Genomic DNA, 9,393 nt, shown 5'->3' with positions numbered 1-9,393 from the left:
GTGATGCAGGTCCTACAGTGTTCTCGGATTAATGTGCAGGAACTGCACCGCGTGTTCGCTGTGTTCGTGTGGGCATCAAGCTTGGAGCGATGCAGCCGACATAATCTTTTCCGGCGTGTTAAGGATGGCGGTCTTAGGTTGGCGCACCTCTTCTTGCGTCAACTTGTTAACAGGTTCCTTTTCTTTCGCGATACGAATGACCCATTTTTGCACACCGTGATACAAATGAGACTATCAAGATCACTTCCCGAGCTTGCTGTCGGTACCGAAACTATGACAGGTTCAGTCCGTGGATTCTTCCGGGAAATTGTTGATAGTGTTTCCTTTTTGCGTGTTCGTTTTCCAAATGCATATTTGTGGACTGTGAAACGCAAAAAGTTATATCGTGATTTGTGTGATAGTGTTTTGCTTGTACCCATGTACCGAGCCGTGCACAGTGGAGGCCCAGGCCAAGACGTTTTGAAAAGGCTGAGAAAGATGCCAGTGCAACCAGCCACCAAATCGTTCTTCTTTAAACTACATACCGGTACTTTACACGTTAAAGCATTTCTGGAACAACGTAAGCTCTACTTGCCATGGGGAAACAACTGCCTTATTTGTAAAAAACCGGAAAACATAGATCATGTATTCATCCTCTGTTGGGAGGGGGTCTATTTCTGGGACATATTGCAAAGGACTTTAAAAAAAGAGCTACCGATAGATCCCCAAGGAATCAGGTTTTTGCCAGTGGATGACGACGAATGATTCCCGTATGATTTAATCATGGTTACTGGCCTCCATTGTCTACGGCGCTCGAGAATGGCGGGGTACCACTGTGACCCTGATGCCCGACCGGCGCGTGTATACTTCCGTGAATGTATGCAGAGGTACATTGAAGTACAGAAATCACAACAACCTGTTCCCGAGTGGCTGTCCAGGGTTGAACCCCTGACAGAACTCAAGGAATTTTAACACGACAACGTCATGCCGCAGTAGCGGATGGCAACAAATGTATATATTGCTGTTTTTTGTGTAGTGTTCATCGAATTTTGTGTTGTTCTTTGTCGAGGACTGGCAATAAAGAAAAAAAAATGTCCCCAATGGCGCAATTGGTTAGCGCACGGTACTTATGCGACAGTGCTTGTGAGCCATGCCGGAGTTGTGAGTTCGAGCCTCACCTGGGGAACGATTTTTTTACCAACGCCATTTGTGAAATAAGGCAAGCATTTTAATTTAATTTAATCCTCTAACCGCTAATTTAATCCTCCTTTGGTACGCGATATGAGCGGTGCCGTGGAGCAGAGGTGGAATACCCGGCTTCAAATCTGAAGGCCGTAAGTTGGAATCCTACTCCAGTCCACTACATTTTCAGGCATGGAGCGGTGCCTGACACCAGCTAGAAAAAAATATATTTCCGAGAGCTAGTGGGGCTATATTAGTCCAGCTGCAACCAAACAAGGAATACCCTCTAAGCTTCATCAAAGTAACTCCCTCACTAAAACAGGAGTTGGCCTCCCTGGTGCAGCTTCCCTGGCCACTACCTGCCTCATGACTCCGACAATTAACCCATGGCCCTCAGTGCGCAGTAGCTGCGGAGCACCTGACCAAGGCGGCGGTGAGACCTCCTACGCGGCAGTGGGTGCTAAGAATCGCTGGGTGCGGACAGGCGGCCAATGGAAACTGAACCTGCCAACGTTGAACACGCGCACCCTCTCGAGTGAGGCCAGCTTAGCAGGACTATTTGAAGAATTATCAGGTATTGCCTGGGATATTATTGACCTCAGTGAGGTTAGAAGAACTGGTGAGGATTACACAGTTCTTATTAACGGCCACGTCCTCTGCCACAGAGGTCTTCCAGATAAGAGAGAATCCGGGGTAGGATTTCTCGTCCATAAAAACATAGCGGGCAACATTGATGAATTCTATAGCATTAATGAGAGGGTAGCAGTCTTCGTAATAAAGCTGAATAGGTGGTACAAAATGAAGCTACTACAAGCCTACGCCCCAACCTCTAGTCATGATGATGAAGACATAGAACAGTTTTATGAAGATGTAGAATTAGCAATGAGAAAGGTGCAAACTCAGCATACTGTAGTCATGGGCGGATTCAATGCAAAAGTGGGGAAAAAGCAGGTTGGTGAGCAAGCAATTAGCAACTACGGCAACGATTCTAGGGATGCAAGGGGAGAGATGCTAGTAGAATTCGCGGAAAGAAATAGGCTCCGAATAAGGAATACCTTCTTCAGGAAGCGCAGCAACAGGAAGTGGACCTGGAAAAGCCCTAATGGAGAAACAAGGAATGAAATAGATTTCATACTCTCTGCACGATCCAAGCATAGTGCAGGATGTAGAAGTGTTAGGTAAGGTAAAATGCAGTGACAATAGATTAGTAAGGTCTAGGATTTCTCTCAATTTGAAGAGAGAAATATCGAAATTAGTCAAGAGGAAACAGGGAAACCTAGAGGGAGTAAGGGTAAAAGCAGACCAATTCAGGCTGGTGCTCGCAAACAAATATGCAGCTTTAGAAAAGGAAGATAAAGACAACATAGAGGTAATGAATGAAACCGTAACTAGGTTAATGTCAGAAGCAGCAATTGAAATGGGAGGTAAGGCACCAAGGCAACCAGTAGGTAAGCTCTCCCAAGAAACAAAGGACCTAATAAACGACAAAACATGAAAGTGTCCAACTCAAGAGATCAGATAGAATTCACTGAACTGTCAAAACTGATCAACAAGAAGAAAGTAAGGGATATTCAAAATTATAACGTGGCAAATATTGAGGAAGCCGTAAAATATGGACGCAGCATTAAATTAGTAAGAAGAAAGCTTGGCATAGGACAAGGCAAGATGCATGCACGGAATGATAAGCACGGTAATATCATCAGCAATTGCAATGACATAGTAAACGCAGCGCAAGAATTCTATACTGACCTGTACAGTACCCAAAACAGCCAAGCTACTTTATTTCGAAATAATGATGAACCGGATACAGAGGCTCCTTCTATAACCAGCGATTAAGTTAGAAGGACCTTGAAATACATGACCAGGGGAAAAGCTGCTGGAGAAGATGGGATAACAGTAGATTTATTCAAAGATGGAGGAGATATCATGCCTGAAAAGCTTGCGGCCCTTTATACGCAATGCCTCTCAACTTCACGTGTACCAGAGAGCTGGAAGAACGCCAACAATACACTAATCCATAAGAAGGGAGACGTTAAAGAATTGAAGAATTATAGGCCCATTAGCTTGCTTTCTGCATTTTATAAAATATTCACCAAGATGATTTCCAATAGTATCAGGGCAACACTTTACTTCAGTCAACCAAGAGAACATGCTGGCTTCAGGAAGGGATATTCTACGATGGATAATATGCATGTCATCAATCAGGTAATCGAGAAATCGGCGGAGTACAATCAACCTCCCTATATGGCTTTCATAGAATATGAAAAGGCATTTGATTCAGCAGAGATACCAGCACTCATAGAGGCATTGCTTAATCAAGTAGTACACGAGGCATACGTGAATATCTTGGCAAATATCTACAAGGATTCCACAGCTACCTTGGTTCTCCACAAGAAAAGCAGAAAGTTACCTATCAAGAAAGGGGTCAGGCAGGGAGACAATCTCTCCACTGCATGCTTAGAAGAAGTATTCAAGCTCTTAGACTGGGAAAGCTTAGGACTGAGGATCAGCGGTGAATATCTCAGCAACCTTCGGTTTGCAGATGACATTGTCCTATTCAGCAACAATGGAGACAAATTACAGTAAATGATTGAAAACCTTAATTGGGTTGATTAAAACCTTAAGAATTGGGTTGAAGATGAATATCCAGAAGACAAAGATAATGTTCCATAGCCTGGCAAGGGAACAAGAATTCAAGATCGCCAGTCAGCCTCTGGAGTCTGTAAAGGGGTACGTTTATCTAGTTCAATTATTCACAGGGAACCCTGATCATGAGAAAGAAATTTACAGAAGAATAAAATTGCTTTGGAGTGCATACGGCAGCCATTGCCAAATCATGACTGGGAGCTTACCACTGTCGTTGAAAAGTAAAGTGTGCAATCATTGCATTTTATCGGTGCTTACATATAGGGCAGAAACTTGGAGGTTAACAAAGAAGCTCGAGAACAATTTAAGGACCGCACAAAGTGCGATGGAATGAAAAATGTTAGGACTAACGTTAAGAGACGGGAAGAGAGCGGTGTGGATCAGAGAACAAACGGGGATAGCCGATATTCTAGTTGACATTAAGCGGAAAAAATGCAGCTGGGCCGGCCATGTAATGCGTAGGATGGATAACCGGTGGACCATTAGGGTTATAGAATGGATACCAAGAGAAGGGAAGTGCAGTCGAGGTCGGCAGACAACCAGATGGGGTGATGAAGTTAGGAAATTTGCAGGTGTAAGTTATAACACGCTAACGCAAGACAGGGGTAATCCGCCTTTTGCATTGCGCTGTGGCGCCACCTTAGCAGGCTCCTCGAGAAACAATATGTACGGCGTCGGGGCCCCGCGGGACGCAGAGGCACGCTGCAAGAAGCGAGCTGAAATGGGTTTGTGCATTTGTCAGTCGTTGTAATTTTCGTTTTGTGCGAGTGGCCGCTTGTTGGACAGGATGCCTAGGCCGGCAATGACTCTGGTGTGACTTACAACCGCAAGTCGTCGAAATATAATGACGGGATTTCGTGCAGCTACGCCGACAAAACCAGTCACCGTGCGATGTGCCTCTGAACGAATACATCGCACCGTAACGCGATTGACACAGCGCCTACGCTTGTATTCTTGTTATTCATATTTATTCGTACCGAATATGAGTCCAAACATGCTTCGGAAGTTGAAAAGCACGAATGTGAGCACTCGCCAGCCGCCCACATCATGTTTAAGCTGGAGTCGATTCCGCTCAGCGGAGGTTAGCCGTATCGTATGTAGCAGCCGAGTTCACGCATTTGCCACTGTTAGACCTGCACTGAACGTACGATAAAAACTGCTTTTATAGCTGAGTCTTGACCACAGTGGCCATAGCTCTCTGAAGGGGCGACACTGCGCCCAGAGTATTTATGCAACGCAAGAACGGCGCATTTGTTTACATCGGCACGCGTACGGCCACCGCTCGCTGTTCACTTCAAGTACAGTAGAAACCGTGCACCGCTCACACGAAATAATGAGGAAATGTTCAAAGTATATATGAACACTTATCATACACATATCAGAAGCGATCACATGGAGACGAGAAGGCATGAACGTCCCGGGCACATCGAAAACGGCGACAACGACCACCTAGCCGCACTGGCACGCGAAAATGCCGACGCCTGCCGTACTCGCGTGGCAACGAGCGGTGTTGTTGCTTACGATGCAGTGTCGAAAGGGCCATCACTTGTTGCCTGTTTAGCATAAGAGGCAAACTGTGTTTTCGGTAACTACTAAATCTGGCAGCATAAAAATACACTCTCCGTAGTTGCACTCCGTTCATGGAAGCGCCGGCGACTGCGACCGACAGCCTTCGTTCAAGAACGGTGCCGTGTCGCCGCTTCCAACCCGTGTGTGCATCGTACTATGCTAAGAGTGGTTCACTTCAAGTCGGTAAGGTCTGTACCGAACTACATAAGCAGTTTCCTTCGTCGTACTTGCTTATCTTATATTTCAGGTCCGCCGGTAGCGGACGAACTCGTAGGCTGTGTTAGCCCTAATGAAGCTGCCTGAACGAGATCGACACCACCTCAAACTTGATGTGTTGGGCTGTACAGGGCTGGAAATCGTGCATATCAGCGTCGGAAGTACGTTTCGACTCAATTTGAGCGTCAATAAATACATACACGAGCGCATTTGCGGCGATATTCACGTTGTCGGTGCGACGTTCTCACTCGGCGGCCGCTCGCACGGCGATCAGCACATTGGTTCACACAACGATCACTCACTGTCGTCGGTCGCGTCGTCGGTCCCTTCTTTGTCATATACTTGTACGACAATATAGACGTCCCACTGGCACAGTATCACAACTACAGCCGGCCGAGCGTTGGCGCCGGCGTGAGGTCGACTTCTGACCGACATCGGTGTCGTGTCGGCAATATTGTGATGTACCGGACATTAACGGAACATCGCTGTGAACAGCTGAAGTTTCTACCGAAATACAGCGCAAATACCGCGTCGTCGACCGGCACAGCGCCGACAATAAAGAGTTCGCGTGCTCGACGGCTACGCTGCGTACGCGTGCGTCGTCAGCTGCACGAACACCGACGCCGTACAAAACGTTTTCGGCGCTCGCCGCCAGGGTACAGCGCATGCGTACTCGGGACATGCAAAAGGCGGATTGGAGATGGCAGGGAGAGGCCTTCGTCCTGCAGTGGACATAAAATATGATAAGCTCATTTAGGTTAACGCCACAAGTCAGTCCCCAGTGGCGCAATTGGTTAGCGCACGGTACTTATACGACAGTGCTTGTGAGCCATGCCGGGGTTGTGAGTTCGAGCCTCACCTGGGGAAAAATTTTTTTTACCAACGCCATTTGTGAAATAAGGCCAGCATGCGGACCACTAATGTATTTCTCCTATGGTAGGAGATGTGAGCTATTTTAGGTTACCTCCAGAACTCATTCCCCAGTGGCGCAATTGGTTATCGCACGACACTTATACGACAGTGCTTGTGAGCCATGCCGGAGTTGTGAGTTTGAGCCTCACCGGGGGAAGAATTTTTTTACCAACGCTATTTGTGAAATAAGGACAGCATGCGGACCACTAATTTATTCCTCGTTTGTTACGCAATATTAGCTCATTTAGGTTACCTGCAAGAAACAATCCCCAGTGGCGCAATTCTGCTTCCGGCCACCGAGCTCCATGAAGGGCTCCATAGGAGCGGCTTCAGTGGCCCAGAGCGGACGCGGTAACAGGGCGACTGAAGAGGAATGTACAGTCGGAATCTTTTTGAGGGTGAAAACGGGAACGCGTGGCCTTCTGAGCTCACAGCGCGGTTCAGCGGCTAAAACGAGAATCATTGCTCATGCGCAGTGTGTCCGGCGTGCGCAAATCCTCCCGCCGCGCGCATTGCGTCACGCAAGCAAGTGCGTGTCGTCTGCTGCACGCGTACCGCAATAAGGTAGCCGTACGGTTCGGGATTGGTGACGATGTCTAACTTCTCATTACGCTCCCCACGATGCATCAATAAACTTGAAAATATATGTAATGTTTTGTGGGCGTTCTCGAGATCATTGCTGATCTGTCGCCAGGACACGCATGCTCATGACACTTGTGGGCGTATTTTAAAAGCGCCTTCCGTCTTTGAGGAGCCTGTATATATTCTTGCACATTACCGCATCTGTCAGAGCAGCAACTGAATTTCAGCATGGCCCGCGTTCCCGAAGAAGAGATGTGCAAAATCGTACAATATTCTCTCAAGGGATATTCCCAGCGCTCCATCGGTGCTCTCGTGCACAGGCCGCTAAATACCGTCAGCAGGATTATTCAGGCATTCAGCAAGGAAGGCCGACTCTGTGATGCCCCACACAGGCGTCGACCAAAGGCTACGACGGAGGATGAAGACGTGCTTATAGTAGCTGCTGTCGTCGAGAACCCGTTCCAGTCCGCGAGGCAAGTGCGGGAGCAGCTAGATGTGGACGCTTCCCTTGCTACGGTCCGGCGACGCCTCCGAAGTGCTGGACTGCGAAATTCTGTAGCTGCACGAAAGCCAGCAGTCACTGCTTCGAACAAGAAGTCACGTCTCCAGTTTGCCGGAGCACGCGCCTCATGGATCGCAGATGACTGGGGCCGAGTGATCATCTCAGTTGACTTTTATAACTCGCCAAGACCAACGGATGCGAGTTTGGCGAACCAGAGGCACACGGTAAGAAACTTTTCTTAATGCACGTTCGATATTGCGAAGGATGGTAAAGAAATACGATTTCCATGCAGTTAGGAGCCAGCCAATGTGCAGGGAGTCGCCGCGACTGGCCGAAACTGCGCGAACGTGTGGGGCGCGGTGTCAAGGCATGATCTCGGGCCTCTGCATCGCATAGATGGTGCCCTTACATCGCAGTGATACTGCACAGAAATTTTGGACAATGTGTTGCTGCCCTACGCCCACAGCGTTTTTCCCGATGCCGATTTTATGTTTCAACATGACCTGGCGCCGGTTCACACGGCAAAAGTTGTCAAGGAACATATAGAAAATCGCAGAATCAGCATGCTTTCCTGGCCGGCCAAAGGCGCTTACATGAACATCTGCGAAAATATATGGGGGTACATCAAAGCAGCCATGGTGCGAAAACTTGTCCGCCCGACGACTGGGGACGAGCTGTGGGCAGCCGTTCGACAAGAATGGGCGGACCTTCGAGCGCATCATGACTTTGTGCCAGCGCTGTACGCGTCACTGCCCTCTAGGATGGCAGCAGTCGTTTCCGCAAAGCGTTGTTTGACAAAATACTAACATCCTCAAAGAGAAAATTATTCCTGCTTACTAATACTACTTCTAAACGGATCAATCTTTTGTTGAACTTGCACCAAATAAACGTTCGGATGTTTGTGTTCCCTTGCCTGTTCGTTGTACGATAAGAACACAGCAGAAGGAAAACTAAACAAAGTGAAAAGTTGAAGTAATTACAATAACGCCAAGCATAAGAAGCACAACGTTCTGAATTAAAAGCATCAAAATCGTGGTTTCTGTCATAATTTGGTTTCTATTGAGGGGAAAAAACTGCTAGCAGACGACACACGCGCGCTACGATTACGTAATGCGCACGAAAGAAGCCTACCCTCCCCGAGCATACGCGCAGATATTGTGGCTACCGTCTAACGGCGCTGCTGATATAGAAAGCCACGCGCTCCCGTGTTCAGCCTCAAAAAGATTGCGACTGTGCATACTCGGTTGTTTTGCCAGGACTGCCTAGAGGGCGTTTCGTTGTAAATACTGCTTTATTGCGATAGCAATTAGATGGACACTTCAACCGGATTTCTGCCTTCGGCGTCGCCGTCATCGTCGCCGTGAGGTTGCGTATAGATTCCAAGAGCGATAAAAACGTCGCCGCGCGCCGTATGCGCGAGCGAAAGCGCGCGGGGGTCGCGCGCAATCACGGAGGGCGAACTCCCCCGCGCGCTATCACGGAGAGCGAACGCACGGTGGAAAGCAAACGTGACCGTCGCGCGAAAAGCCGTAGGGGTATGGGAGGGAGGGAGGCGGGGCGGCGCTGCGCTCCGGCACCAAAGGCGTATCTTGCCACTCAATCTCCCACGCGAAACCAAGAAACGGGAAGAGGGGGGAGGGGGGGGTGGAGCTTCTCCTCTGCCAACAACTTCTCTGCCCTTCGCCCGGTGGTGCCGGTCCCCCGCACCGTCTCTTATCTCCACACGGCTCTGACCTTTGCATGCGCTGTGCATTCGCCGCTCAGTTTCCGTTGAAGCGATAGACCGCGCGAACCTGCGCTTGCTG

At 48.5% G+C, this 9,393-nt stretch overlaps 2 non-coding genes across 2 annotated transcripts; both read left to right on the top strand.

Moving 5' to 3' along the window:
• Window positions 1–1,073: 1,073 nt before the first annotated feature.
• Trnai-uau (transfer RNA isoleucine (anticodon UAU)) lies at window positions 1,074–1,165 on the top strand. Its single transcript is given in 2 exon segments — window positions 1,074–1,111; window positions 1,130–1,165. It is a non-coding gene; the product is annotated as a tRNA-Ile (tRNA).
• A 5,202-nt stretch (window positions 1,166–6,367) lies between these two features.
• On the top strand, window positions 6,368–6,459 carry Trnai-uau (transfer RNA isoleucine (anticodon UAU)). The gene is given in 2 exon segments: window positions 6,368–6,405; window positions 6,424–6,459. It is a non-coding gene; the product is annotated as a tRNA-Ile (tRNA).
• Window positions 6,460–9,393: the final 2,934 nt, after the last annotated feature.

This window comes from Dermacentor silvarum, chromosome 3 (assembly GCF_013339745.2).
Source record: "Dermacentor silvarum isolate Dsil-2018 chromosome 3, BIME_Dsil_1.4, whole genome shotgun sequence".
Lineage (NCBI taxonomy): Eukaryota > Metazoa > Arthropoda > Arachnida > Ixodida > Ixodidae > Dermacentor > Dermacentor silvarum.
This window is presented reverse-complemented; position numbering and strand designations above follow the sequence as displayed.